Source organism: Bos javanicus, chromosome 11 (assembly GCF_032452875.1).
Source record: "Bos javanicus breed banteng chromosome 11, ARS-OSU_banteng_1.0, whole genome shotgun sequence".
In the NCBI taxonomy this organism is placed as follows: domain Eukaryota; kingdom Metazoa; phylum Chordata; class Mammalia; order Artiodactyla; family Bovidae; genus Bos; species Bos javanicus.
In genome coordinates, this window is record NC_083878.1 from 65,186,759 (window position 1) to 65,202,623 (window position 15,865).

Here is a 15,865-nt window from a genome sequence, read left to right on the forward strand (position 1 = left end):
ACCTTGAAGGTGACTACCTGAGAAGGCAAGACAAATAGCAACAAACACTTGCTCAGTGCTTTGTGAATCTGCAGATACTCTTATATAACAAACAATGATTCTCCCAACTTTGCAAGCTCATGGTTATTACTCTTTCCTTTAACACACACACACACACACACACACACACACACACACACACACACAAGCAAAGGTCAAAGGAGTTTAGCCAAAGAGCTAGTAGGTTGTCTGAGTACTCATCCCATGATCTTTCCAGCATAATGTGGGGATCTGTAAACTCTTCTCATTCTGGTTGTTAGGAAAAGTCCTGATTACTCTTGCCACCACTTGAAAATCAATAAGCTTAATCTTTCCTTGATTCAAATACTGCACTACTCTCTTCCTCTTCACCTAATTGTATTCATTCAACAAATGCTAATTGAGCATCTATTATTTGCCAAACACTGTCCCCATGGCTGGTGGTAGGATTGTTGGTCAAATAATGCATTCTTGAAGCTCACATTCTCATTCTGTCTTGCCTAAAGAAAATTGTAAATAAAGTAATTTTGAAACTCAGTGTCCCATGACTTTTTTTTGCATTAGAAGCAAATCACTAGGTCCTGCTCACAAACAAGGAGAGAAGATTACACAAGGGCATGAAAGCTACAAGGTGGGAGTTTGGGGAAGTATTTAAAGGCATTGTACCACAGAAACTGAGGTATCTAAGAGGCCAAAATCCCTCCAGTTCAATGAGACCATTTTATGGCACCTAGTGAATCCTACAAGTCAAACTTGCCATTCAAAGATAGAAATTGTGTCTCTTAGCTTCAGTACTATTTCTTAATTTCCACTCAGAAACAAGCTATTATGCACTTGCATTGTAAGCTCTCTGATGGTTGATTTTGTCACCATAAGAATGTTCCATCTGAAAACCTTTTATTAAAGACTAAGCTCCATTTCAGGCTTCCCAGGTGGCGTGGTGGTAAAGAATCCACCTGCCAATGCAGGAGACGCAAGAGACGTAGGTTTGATCCCTGGGTTGGGAAGAAAATGGCAACCCACTCCAGTATTCTTGCCTGGAGAATTCCATGGACAGAGAAGACTGGTGAGCTACAGTGCATGGGATCGCAGAGAGTTGGACTCGACTGAGCATGTGCGCAAGCACCATAGCACCATTTCTGGCCATCAAAGTCACACCTGTATCCTAGGTCAGCCATTATTGCCAACAATAGTTCTGTGTAGGCTCCAGCCAGTTTCCAATAGGTGCAGGCTCCCTTCAGACCAGTGCTATGTACACCTCTTGCCTCTGGCAGACACGAGGCTGTTTTTATTGGCACCACAGCATGGGATGCTTTAGGAACATACTTTTATGCCCGAGACCATGCAACCCAGAAATGTGAGGAATTAATTTGAGGTTGGGGAAAATGTTAACCAATGAGGACTGGAAGTCAATGGGGAAATGCTTCTTCCTTTGTCCCCTCTTGTGCCCCAGGAACATTCAGAGACACATTCCATTTTATGGTCCCATAGGACGAGCAGCCTGTCCTTTCTTCTCTCCCATTTCACTCTAGTTCCCTGAGATCATGTTCCCAAATAAACTCCTTACACATGGCCTTTTTCTGAGATTTTGCTTCTTGTGGAATCCAAGCTAAGACAACCTTCAAGCTTTAATGACTCAGAAAAAAATCAAATTACTGATGATAAAAATTTCAGTGTTATACACAAAACACACATGCTGCAATAAGCCTGGTTAAGAAGGCATTTCATAAAATGTGCAACTTGCCAGATGTTGTCCATTCTGAACACTGAAACATTCATCCTGATAGTTGGCACACTGGACCATGGCTTTCTCTATTATGATACTTAGCTGTTTGAAGACTCACTCTATAACAAAAATAATATGATATTTTCTATAAGTATTGATGCACATACACTTACCTGAGGCAAAGTTCCCAGGAGGACACTAGCAACATCTCTTGGTGCAGCTGAACCTCAGGGGCAGAAGGGCCAGCAGGCATGGTGTTCAGTCCTCTGCTCATTTCGTGGGACAATGTGCTTCGGCAGTACACCAAGGGATGTACTATGAAGCTATCTCTCCCTTGAAGGAAAGTCAGGCCTGCTGATTTCCCTTCTTATAAGGCAATCATGAGAGAAGATTTGAGGAGAAATAGGCACTCTGGGCTTGCTTTGTTTAAAGAAGTCTCAACTTATAACCAAAATTGTTAAGGGTGTTCTGAGGAAGTACAGATGGCTAGCATCTGGAAATCTTACGATTTCTGGTCCCTTGGGAAGTGATTTAGAGCAGTTCCTTATAAACCTATGGAAAATTTTATACTTCATACCAAAGAAGGAAGCCCTCAGTCCCTGTTAGGTCAGCTGTCAGGCAAGCCAGAAAGAGCTCAAAGGTCATCCTTCAGAAAATCCTACTCATCCCTTCACAAGATATTACAAATGCATAGTGGACGGTGGTGACAGTCTTCCAGTTCCTCACCATTTAGGATTAGTGATAGCTTTTTTTTTTTTTTTATCAGCATGGCCAAAGGAATGTTCCTAAACTATTCTATGTTCTCCTTTATTCACCAAACACGGCTGCTATCACATCATTTATGCCTCTTGCTTGGGCAAATTCTGCTTCTGCTTTCAATGGCTTTATTGTCAGGTGTTAGTCTTGCTTAGGCATTTGACAAAAGTAGAGTCACTGGCTCAGCGTGTTCAGTGGTGATTTTCACTGAAGGCTTTGCTTTCATCCATCACATTCTGTGCAACGCTGGTCGCGGCTGGCTGCAGGTGATTGCAGCACTCCAGCTCTCTTGGCTGCACTGCTGTGTCTGCCATCTCCATAGCCTGATGGAGGTTTTCCTCTGGACTTTTGGAAGAGGCTTTGGATGTATAAGACACATGAAGGAAACGGGTACTGATACCAATGTTTTTTCAGATTTTTTTTTTTTTTTTGCTTATATTTGGAATTGAAAATACATTTCTTTTTTTGCACTAGGCCATGTTCCTCCTGTGAATAACATCATTACATTTCTTGCCAGTCCCCAAGAGTGTAGGAAGACATCCAAGGTGCTACCCTTTCATTTTGTTGGCTTGCAGATTTCACTAGGTGCCTTGATAGTATGTCATAATAATGAATGGGTGGGCGGATATTTTAGACACCTGAGAAACCTTAGTTCTTTGGGTAAAAAGACTTAAGAGACTTAAGACAATGTATTCTCGACCTCTTGAATGGGGGCTAAAGCGTAGTGACTTGCTTCTAACGTGAATCATAGGCTCCTTCCCCTCTTGAGCCTTGAGATGACCACAGTCCTGGCTGACCCCTTGACTGCAGCCTCTGAGAGACCCTGAAGCAGAGGAACCAGCTGAGCCAGCCCAGATTCCCAGCCCACAGATAAATAAACAGTTTTGAGATAAAGAAATAGTTTTAGAGTCAATCATAACACAGTAACAGCAAATACAGCCCCCTTCAGTTACAGGCTGTAGGAAGCTCAGTCTTTTCTTGTGGGCCATTGTAACAGCATCCTTTGGTTGCAATATCCAGGAATTGTCTGTAATCTATGATCTCCTTTGAATGCAGGCAGCCATTTCCCACTCCTGGATCACTAAGCAACATTCAACCTGTCAGAAACTAGGGCATACAAATTCTATTACAGCCACTATATTTAACACAGGAGCCTGGCTAATAAGGTCAGAGATGTATTTTACAGCCTAAGCCTGGAATCACATCTTTTTTGGACTAAAGGCACTTTCTATAGTTCTGATTGAAAATAGCAGTTATTTTTTTCTCCCCCTGATCAGTTATCTTTACTGAAAATGTACAGTGCTGTCGCTCCTGACAAGGAGGACATGTATTAGACACCATGGGCTTGCACTTGAATACCCAAGTGATGCATTACATGAATATAATTTACATAATGAGCCAGGGGAAAAGCACATCTTAGACTGTGCATGCTTGTCAACATTTAAAAATGTTGAAATCTTGACAGAGAGTTGCCTCTTAGGGTGAAGAAAAGAATGAATCTTACCCTCCTCCCCCTTCAAGCTCTGATCTGGTGACATGCCCCAAATATTACTCGTAGAGGGAGTTCACACCAAGAAATAAACCTGTTGTATGTTCAAATGTTAATAAAACTAGTACATTGAACTTACTTGGATGCTTTAGAGAATATTTCTTCTAGTTTTTCAATGAATATGAAAAGATTAAATTCAAACATCAAGTGGATTTTATGGGTAAGTCTCTATTTATAAGTGGGCATCACATAAAAACTGTGATTCCTTAAGGAATTATATATTGCCTTGTCATTAGTGGCAGGATTATAATTATAAACCTTGTTGGACTGAATAATTAAGAAACTGTAATAAATGACTATGCTATAGTAAGGCCCTTGGATAATGAAAACAGCAGCATTTGGAAGAAGTTGTAGTAAATAACTCTTTACACTTGGGTCAAATGCATTCCCCATGGCAGCCTTCATAACCTCACAATGATTAATTAGACCTTAACAATTATACCAGAATTTCAGAAGTATTTTAGTGTTTTATTAGACCTGTGCTTCCTGAGCTCAGGTAAAATGAGCTCTAGAAATCCAAGCAGACTTTTTGGACTGCACGTAGTTTCAAACAAACTTGCTTATAAATCTGAACAGAATGCATTGCCTATATCAACTGTAAAGTAAAATACTTTTCTAATACGCTTTTTGTCCATGTTTTGAGATTCAGGACTATATCTACCAAAGCGTATCTTCTTAGTAGAAAGAAAAAGCCTACCAAAATGGCTCTTTGGCTTCTCAGAAACAGCACCGAACCCCATTCCTCCAAATCCACCTTGTTTAATTAATTCAACTTTTAAAAAATATAATACATTTTTTAATGCTTATCGAAAGAACAGACAGGAGGGAGAAAACTTTTAAAGGTGAGAGTTTATGGAGCTATAGATAGTGACAGATGCATAGGTGGATAATTATCTTCAAACTCATCATACATTAAACATGTACAGGTTTTTTTTTGTATATCAATAAAAAATAGGAGATGGACAAGACGGTTCAATAACATCACACACCCAAATGTCATGAGACAGTGAAGGACAGAGAAGCCTGACATGTTGCAGTCCATGGGGTCTCAGAGTTGGACACGACTTAGCAAGTAAAGAGCAATGAACAACAACAAAGAACATAAAAGATAATAGAGTTTATAAAATACAATTTTTGTACTCTTTTCATTTCTTAGTAAATAAGGTGTTTGAAGGGCATTTTTGATGTTTTAAAATGCCTGCTGTTACCTTGGTCCACTTACTAAGTATTACTAAGTGCCTAGTGTAGCACCCAACTAGGGGTATACCATCTGTTTCCTAGCCTGGCTCCAGTACCTGAAACAAGAAGCCCAGAGGAATGCCAAAAAAAAAAAAGAAAGAAAGAAAGAAATTCTGACATATTTTGGCATTTATTTGCCCTATAACCTACTGATCTTGGCAAAGTTCCTAGGATGGGATGGCAGAAGCCACCCATTGACCTGAATGAAATCTATCAATCCTGCTCAAATGTTAGCCAGCGAGTAATTGCCTTACATACTAACGATTGAAATGCCAAAAGAATCAAAAGCCCTTTCCTTTTGGAATGAAAAGTGGTCAGGTGGTCACTCATCCTTTCTGGAGGATGTGGCCACTACCAATCTCTGATGCTAGAATGCAGTTGTACAACAATGGCCTTAATAAACAGGGCTTGTTCCTGGGTTCTCTATTTACCTTCACTTACAGCCTCTGCCCACCTCAGGTCCTTGCATTGTAAACTCACTTTACAAGCCAGGTCTTCACATGGCTGGCCGCTTTCATTTAAATACCTAACCAAATGCCACCCTTTGTAGTGGTCCATTCAAACTTTTCCATTACTTTTGGTTTTGAGGTGGCTACAGTGCTTTCATTTCAAACCCCAGACGCACTATTCACTAATGTATTTAGCTGTGGAGACTTGGGCAAAGACTGAATCTCTTTGTATGTTTACAAGTATGATATGCATATATTTTTGTTTTTCCTTCATTATTTCAAAAAGGAATAAAGGCAACCAAACCTATTCATATTATTCAGGTGTTTTCCATTTGTAGTACCTTGATATTTCTTAGTTGACTTAGCTGTCTTAATTTGATTCTAGGAACAATCTAACTTCTGTGTTTTCTTTTTGCCACATTAGGTCACAACCATTTGTTTCTCCTCTTGGTAAGTTGATGCTAAGCATTTATGTATTAGTCAGCAAAGGTTATCTCGATGGGCCGAATGAATTGAGAGACTGAGACCAAAGTTTAGACAATCTAAGTAAATACCTGTAACTAAAAATTAAAGACGGTAGGAAATGAAAACTTGAGCAGCATTTCCCAGATTTTCTGCTTTGCTGTATTATCTAAACAATTGCTCAGCATTTCATTTTAACTCAGCAGTATGGTTACTTTGAAATTTATAAGAATTGGGAACATTTGATCAACTTCATTTGAGAATCAGATGTAAAACTATTCTTAGAAATGAGTGAATTCTCAATTGCTTTTCAACGGAAAAGGATTTTTTGGTCATCAATTGGTGACATTGTTTGGTATCATTTGCTGGTGATATTGAGAACATTATGTTTTTAGCTGTGATCTGATATGTGAATCAAACAAATTTGAAAAATTATGCTTTTCTCTATGAACTATTGCAACCCAGTCAGGCCTCTGAAAACGTTTGCCATTGCCTCATAATATGACTGGTAAAACCAATTTTTATTGTTTATTTTGTCTGGTTTTTGCTGATTTTTGATGCAATTATGAGTACTTTTGGAAACAAGAAGAGAAAGACAAGTTGTACATATGCCCCATCTTTATGTAGTTTGGTTGACTCCTAAGAGAAGAACTAGCTAATAATTAAATATCTGCAAAGTTAAAAATAATTAGCTGATTAAATTTGTAATATAATTTAATATAGGGGAGCCGTGATAATGAATCAGTTAGTTGAAGACTCTTGAGACATGTGATTTGGAAGAGAAAGTTTAGTGAGACATGAGGTCTAATGGTCTTAAAACAGGAAAAGGGTACTCACAAGTAGGGAGGAAGAGACTTGAAACACAGTATCCAAAGATCAGGTAACAAAGGATGCTCTTCCACCTGATTTGTTTGGGTAATTTAATTCCGCTTGACCCATCAGCATGTTTTGTTTAGCAAGTGCAAATAAAGAGTCCCAGTATCAGCAGAGACATAGTTCCAAGAAATGGAGTAAAAAATGAGTATTCAAAGTATTTTTTTTTTCTCTCTCTCATCTGTCTTTACCAAAAGTTATCTATTCCCAGACAGTTTGTGTCAGTCACTGAAGTGTATGGCTGATTTTTCTATGAGGTGAGTGTTAGACCAATGGACAGGCCTCTTTCTATGGTTTAAAGACTTTAGAACATCATCATCAACACGTGCTTTATCTTTTAAAGAATCTGGCAACTCACTCCAGTGTTCATGCCTGGAGAATCCCAGGGACGGGAGAGCCTGGTGGGCTGCGGTCCATGGGGTCGCTGAGAGTCGGACACGACTGAGCAACTTCACTTTCACTTTTCACTTTCATGCACTGGAGAAGGAAATGGCAACCCACTCCAGTGTTCTTGCCTGGAGAATCCCAGGGACGGGGGAGCCTGGTGGGCTGCCGTCTATGGGGTCGCACAGAGTCGGACACGACTGAAGTGACTTAGCAGCAGCAGCAGCAGCAGAGGAAATATAATGAAAATACTGAATGTTCAATGGTTACAGTGAGTTTTCCTCTTCTGTTATTTAATCAGGGTGTTTATAGACAAACTTTATTCATGTGCCATATTTATCAACGTTGCCATCTCTACTAGAGAGCTTCTCTATTATGTTCTCCTAAATTGGTTTGAATCAAGTCAAATCTTCCTTAGTTGCACTCTAAGAAATATTTTCCACTGAAGCACAGGTTTGAAGTGCTGCTTACATTTCTTCTACTAAACATTTGAATAAAAGCGAAATAGCCATAAGTCTGTTCTCTATGTCTGCATCTCCATTGCTGCCCTGTATATAGATTTATCAGTACCATCTTTCTAGATTCCATATATATGTGTTAATATATGATATTTGTTTTTCTCTTTCTGACTTACCTCACTCTGTAGATAGGCTCTAGACACATGTGGGGGAGGAGAAAGGAGAGGGTGGGATGATGAATGGAGAGAGTAGCATGGAAACATATACACTACCTTACGTAAAATAGATCGCCAAAGAGAATTTTTTGTATGACTCGAGGAACTCAAACCAGCACTCTTTAACAACCTAGAGGGTTGGGGAGGGGTGACAGCTGGCAGGGAGGATGGAAAGGGAGGGAATGTATGTATACCTAGGACTGATTCACGTTGATGCATGGCAAAAACCAATGCAATATTTTAAAGCAATTATTCTTTAATTAAAAATAAATAAATTTAATAAAAAAGGGAAAAAATTTAAAAACCTATTAAAAGAAACTAAAACAAAATAGCAAAAAGGTTAAAAATAAATGTTTCATGTACCACTAATTGCAGATGTATAATTGAGAAATTCTAATAGAGTCACAGCCTCTGTTCTCTCTTTAAACTCAGAAAATATTCATTCTCCTCAGATAACACACCCTTTGCTGAATTAAACAGCCCAGCCAATGCACAGAACTCAAGGACAAAAAACAAGCAAATGCAAACAAATGAGTAAACAGAGTCAATATGTTTCTGAGTATTGAAAAAAAATGTACAATTTCTTTTAGGGTTTTTTTTTTTTTTTCCCAGAAATGCCTTTGGTTACAATGCTCAAACTGCTTGACTTGAAGAAGATGAGGTAAGTTATATTATTTAACATGTTAGACAAAATAGTTTACCATAAGACCTTTTAATATTTAGGTTTTAAAAGGACATGAAATGATATGCTTTTGCTTGATTATTACTGCTGCCTACCTGGTGGTTTAGTCACTAAGTCATGTCTGACTTTTACGACCCCATGGACTATAGCCCTCCAGGCTCCTCTGTCCATGGGATTCTCCAGGCAAGAATACTGTGGTGGGTTCACCATCTCCTTCTCCAATTGCCTACCTGGTCTGCCACAGTTGTCCTTCTGTTCTCTGAGAGCAGACATATTTCCCCTTCACTTTTGTTTCATTCAAGAAATCCCTGTCCATGAGAATGAATCTATGACACTGTGACATATTGAACATAGGCATCCCACTGCAGGCCATAAGCCTTTATCCAGGGCTGTCCTTACTGTGGGCTGCACATTAAAATTACCAGTGGGGAACATGTAAAAGATACCCATACCTGAGTCCTAACCATGGAAATCTTAATTTTATCACTCCTTGGTGGAACCCAGCTTATAGTAGCCTCACCAAGGGTTTCTTTTATAGAGCCAGGTGGTTTGATTGGTTGATTATTTTTTTTTTCTCTTTTCATTATGGCAATTGTTGAGTACCTTTAAAGGACCAGGTAGCCTCAGTCATAGTCAAATTCAGATATGGGACTTATGCAACAGAGAGAACACTTACCACTCCAAGTTCTTCCAGTTATGACCTCTCACTTGTCATGGACAGGAAAGTAGAAGACTGAAGAGCATTTCTTTTAATAGGCTTGGCTTCTCTGTGTTGGCAGGGTGCCTCGGCAGAACTGGCTTTCCTGCATGCATGCAACAGAATGCAATGAGGACCTTGACATTAATCAGGCTGGGTCTTTTCCTCATCTCTGCAAAAGAACAGCCTCGCAATAACATGAAGAGGGAAGGCTGTTGTATCCTGGCTGGATTCCTCTCCCTATGTTGTTGGGGAACATGGGGCCCTGAACTTGGAACATTTATAATAATGTTTGGCAACAAGAGCCCTGGTCAGATTTCTGGATGGAAAAGCAGTAGGAGGTTGGAAGTCACCATTTTATTCTTGTTTAGGAAATGAAGCCTTTTCTTTTTCCCTAGCTCTGTTGTCTCTCCTGAGTTTTATGTCAGGAAATGTGAAGCTGCTGATAGCCTGTTGCTGAAATTAAGTTCAGGCTTTCCCCCCACCCTCTTCCTCTTTCTGGTTTCCCTCCCTGAAACTTGGGTTCATGACAGCTTGTTGTTGGGCAGGGCATTAGCCTTTTGTAATTTATTGCTTTTAGATTAAATCTGGGGAAACTCAATATTGCAGTTGAATGATTAGAGCAATACCCCTTGGAGTAATAAATTTTCTTTGGTGCTGTGCATCTCCAGATCATGTTTCCCTTCTAATTACATTTACATAAATGATATTCTGTAAAATTAAATTAACATTCAAACGGTTACACTGGCAGAGAGAGACAAAAATTAGTTACCAAGTTGCATCTCCTTAAAAAAAAATCTAGTTCTTTTCATAATATGAATCACAACCCTCTCTCAAGTGTCAGCAATCAACAGAATCTTGGTTCCAGAAATGCACAAGGATGTTTGTCACTAGCTAATGGAGATGTTTTGTTTCTTTCCTGGAGATTTAGACTGTAAAGCCTCATTAGACAGTGACAATGGTGACTTTTCAAACTTGGCCACTAATGAATTGCTAATCTTACTTCCAGCTTCTCGCCTTGGAATCCTGCAGTTATCATGGGAAATGTTCAAATTGAACAGGCACACAGGACTTTGTTCCAGTCTGTGCCTTCCTCCCCAGCCACCCCTACTTTTCTGCGAGCCTCACGTCTAGGAATCAACAGAAGGCTGGTCACAGGTCACAGGTGCCATCCAAAATCTCCTTACCTTTCTATGATCTCTTACACCACCTCAGTGGGTTTCTATTTGTAAGAGTTTAGGTCTCTTTAGAAATGTACTATTTGAAGGGCTTGAATCAGAATCATCAGAAAATCTACCACTTCCTTGTCTTAGCTAAGAATGTTACCTCAATTATGTTTACAAGTACAATGTTATGTCAACATAAAGAACCATTTCATTTATATTTTTCAGTGAAACCAATCAATGTCTGTGAGTGTGATTTATGTAATAAAAATCCATGTATCTCTAGGGGGGATGTTTAACCAAAATATTACTAGTAGTATCCTTAACATATATGTGTTGAGCACCTACCAGACTGCTTTGATTATCACTGGAGATAAGATGGAAAAGATGGAAAGAAAAAGCCGAGGTACCTCTTGTTCTCACAGATATTACAGTGTACATGGAAAGAGAGATAATCACATTGGTAAATGTTAAATTATAAACCGAGGTTAGCATGCTGAAGAGGAAACACAGACCTGGGAGAACATGAATGTAAAGAATTTCACTTATTGAAGTGAATGGGTGAAGATGGAGTTTAGGGAAGCATTTCTAAGGACTTGGGATCTGAGCTGAGATGTCAAAGATGGGTGAGGCTGAAGCAGGAGTCAAGGGAAGTGGCTGCAGAAGGGAGGAGATGACCTTACCAGGCTGCAGGAACTCATGAGCCAGGACCCTGCACCAGGAGTATATGGTCTGGTCACTCAAGATGGCTTTTCTTTTGCTTTCTGTAATCCCCTGCTCAAGCAGTCCCTGCTCTACTCACAGGACCAGCCAGTTCTTTTAATTATAGGGCTTCTAAGTGAAAGTGAAGTCGCTCAGTCGTGTCCGACTCTTTGCGACCCCATAGACTGTAGCCTACCAGGCTCCTCTGTCCATGAGATTTTCCAGGCAATAGTACTGGAGTGGATTGCCATTTCCTTCTCCAGGGGATCTTCCCAACCCAGGCAGTAAAGCGTCTGTCTACCATGCGGGAGACCTAGGTTCGAGCCCTGGGTTGGGAAGATCCCCTGGAGAAGGAAATGGCAATCCACTCCAGTACTATGGCCGGAAAGCCATCTTGAGTGACCAGACCATATACTCCTGGTGCAGGGTCCTGGCTCATGAGTTCTGCAGCCTGGTATGGTCATCTCCTCCCTTCTGCAGCCACTTCCCTTGACTCCTGCTTCAGCCTCACCCATCTTTGACATCTCAGCTCAGATCCCAAGTCCTTAGAAATGCTTCCCTAAACTCCATCTTCACCCATTCACTTCAATAAGTGAAATTCTTTACATTCATGTTCTCCCAGGTCTGTGTTTCCTCTTCAGCATGCTAACCTCGGTTTATAATTTAACATTTACCAATGTGATTATCTCTCTTTCCATGTACACTGTAATATCTGTGAGAACAAGAGGTACCTCGGCTTTTTCTTTCCATCTTTTCCATCTTATCTCCAGTGATAATCAAAGCAGTCTGGTAGGTGCTCAACACATATATGTTAAGGATACTACTAGTAATATTTTGGTTAAACATCCCCCCTAGAGATACATGGATTTTTATTACATAAATCACACTCACAGACATTGATTGGTTTCACTGAAAAATATAAATGAAATGGTTCTTTATGTTGACATAACATTGTACTTGTAAACATAATTGAGGTAACATTCTTAGCTAAGACAAGGAAGTGGTAGATTTTCTGATGATTCTGATTCAAGCCCTTCAAATAGTACATTTCTAAAGAGACCTAAACTTCTAAGTCCTGGTAATTGACAAGCCCCCTGTCAATTCTCCCTATAATTGGTAAAATCCTTTTCTCCCCAGTAACAATGACTGTAGCCACATTCTGCCTGTCATTTGCTGTGCGTGGCGAGGGGTAACTCCTGGAACTTTATGTAAAACTTTCTATCCAATAAGCTGTTGATGTCTCTGTCACTTTCTCTGGGCTCTGTCTTCAGTCTTGAGGCTGGAGAACTACAAGGCTAGCAGGCATACAGGGTGCAGCCCAACAAAGGGGGAGTCTGGCATGTTTGATACCAGGGAGAGGTCACTGTGGTTGAATCACAGCAGGCTTGGGAGAAAGATGGGTAATGAGATTAGAGAGGCAGTTTATATTAGATAAAGCGAGACCCTTGATGTATGCTAACTATTTAGTTTTCTTCTCAGGGCAATGGGAAGCAATGGAAATGTCATATCAGGGGAGTGACATAGCCATATTTCATTTTGCAAAGATGTCTCTTAGAGCAGTGTGGGAAATAGATTGTAGAGAAGTCAGAATATCTGTGAGTGAACCAGCTAGGAGGGAACTACAGTAGGGAACTGCTGGACTTCCTAGACCAAATGGAAGGCCACAGAGTTGTAAGAATGGATGCGATCAAGAGATAATTCAGAGATAAATTGATGTCAGTTGGTAACAATTGGGCCCTGGGGAAGCAGGAGAGGCAATGACCAGAATAGTTCTTGGGTTTCTCACTCTATAACTAGGTAAATTTATAAACCTAGATCTCAGAGGAAGTCAGAGTAGGTTATATAAAGACGGTAGTGGAAGTCATGAGCATGTATGTGGCCATGTGAGTAAGCCCTAGGATGAATCTGACTAATCCTGTCCTAGTTTCTCAGTACCTCAGCCCTGGTGGCCCTCCCAAGTGGTGGTCTGGTTCTTAAGTGCTCCTCCCCCCTTCCTGTGTGACATAGAAAAACTCCACATACTCCTTTGACCCTGCCTGTGATAATGACTCACTGCAATTTGACCTTGAAGTCTCAGCTCCCTCTTTCAGTGTCAGCTGCCACAATCCCATTGTCTTGGATCTTAAGGAGGCCTATGACACCATTAAAGATGATGAACTGAAACTTGAAACTGAACTTGAAATCTAGATCTTAGTTCTGCCATCTCGGCTTCATCTGGAATAAAAAGGATTCCTCTTCCTAACTGATTCACTCATTATTTCTGTGTGTATCAAGAATTGATTTATAGTATATCCAAAGGCATGTACTAATGACCCATGTCATAATGGAGCTCTGTTACACTGTGCAAATGCCTATAATTCATTTTACACCTCTTATGCAGCACTTATATTATACTATGAATTATGATTCTTTTCATGCCTGTCTAATCTTCCTTACAAGAGTTCAAACTCCTTGAAGACAGAGTTATTTCTTTATAGAGTTTTAGACTTTGTACAACACCCACCAGTTTGTCTCACATAAGTACGTATCAACATGTACTCATAAATCAGTGTTGAGTGACCAGGGACTGTGATCTACTATAGGAAAGTACTTGGAGTTATACAGGTGTGGTGCTGTTTAGTCACTAAATTGTGTTTGATTTTTTGTTACCTCATGGACGGTAGCTGGCCAGGCTCTTCTGTCCATGGGATTTCCCAAGCAAGAATACTGGAGTGGGTTGCAGTTTCCTTCTCTGGGGATCTTTCCAACCCAGGGGTTGAACCTGGATCTCCGGGTTGGAAGGCAGATTCTTGACCAGCTTGGAAGGCCATACAGGTGTGAGGTAGCCAGAAATGGGGATGGGAAATAAAGGAAGGGAAGTATCTAGTATAAAATAAAGCTCAATATATATTTGTTGAGTGATTGAATTTTAGGAAGAGTTGATGGATGAAGAAGAAAAACATCAAAGTAGAGGACTGGAGTAAACCCACGGTTATTCAAAAATGCAATGTTCTTGCACCTGCCCTCACCTTCTGCTAATGTTATTCCTTTGCCTGTAACTCTATTTGGCACCCTGTCTCCATCCTATCTGGATCACAAAAAACTGGAAATTTCTTAAAGAGATGGGAACACCAGATCACCTTATCTGCCTCCTGAGAAATCTGTATGCAGATCAAGAAACAATAGTTAGAACTGGACATGGAACAACAGACTTGTTCCAAATTGGGAAAGGAGTAAAACAAAGCTGTATATTGTCACCCTGTTTATTTAACTTATATGCAGAGTTCAGCTCAGTTCAGTTCAGTCACTCAGTTGTGTCTGACTCTTTGAGACCCCATTGCCGCAGCACACTAGGCTTCCCCGTCCATCACCAACTCCCAGAGATTGCTCAAACTCATGTCCATTGAGTCAGTGATGCCATCCAACCATCTTATTCTCTGTCGTCCCCTTCTCCTCCCACTTTCAATCTTTCCCAGCATCAGGGTTTTTTCCAATGAGTCAGTTCTTCAAATCAGGTGGCCAAAGTGTTGGAGCTTCAGCTTCACCATCAGTCCTTCCAATGAATATTCAGGACTGATTTCCTTTAGGATGGACTGGTTAGATCTCCTTGCAGTCCAAGGGACTCTCAAGAGCCTTCTCCAACACCACAGTCAAAAGGATCAATTTTTCAGTGCTCAGTCTTCTTTATGGTCCAACTCTCACATCCACACACGATTACTGAAAACCATAGCTTTGACAATGGACTTTTTTGGCAAAGTAATATCTCTGCTTTTTCATATGCTGTCTAGGTTAGTCATAGCTTTTCTTCCAAAGAGCAAGTGTCTTTTAATTTCATGGTTGTAGTCACCATCTGCAGTGATTTTGGAGCCCCCCAAAATAAAGTCTGTCATTGTTTCCCCATCTATTTCCCATGAAGTGATGGGACCAGATGCCAAGATCTTAGTTTTCTGAATGTTGAGTTTTAAGCCAACTTTTTCACTCTCCTCTTTCAGTTTCCTCAGAATATTCTTTACTGGAGAACATATATGAGAGTACATCATGGGAAATACTGGGCTGGATGAAGAACAAGCTGGAATCATGATTGCCGGGAGAAATATTAATAACCTCAGATAAACAGTTGACACCACCCTTATGGCAGAAAGTGAAGAGGAACTGAAGAGCCTCTTGATGAAAGTGAAACAGGAGAGTGAAAGTGTTGGCTTAAAACTCAATATTCAACAAAGATCTTGGTATCCAATCCCATCACTTCATGGTAAATAGGTGGGGAAACAATGGAAACAGTGGCAGACTTTATTTTTGGGGGTTCCAAAATCACTACAGATGGTGGCTGCAGCCTTGGAAGAAAAGCTGTGACCAACCTAGACAGCATATTAAAAAGCAGAGACATTACTTTGCCAACAAAAGTCTGTCTAGTCAAAGCTATGGTTTTTCCAGTAGTCATGTATGGATGTGAGAGTTGGACTATAAAGAAAACTGAGCACTAAAGAATTGGTGCTTTTGAACTTTGGTGTTA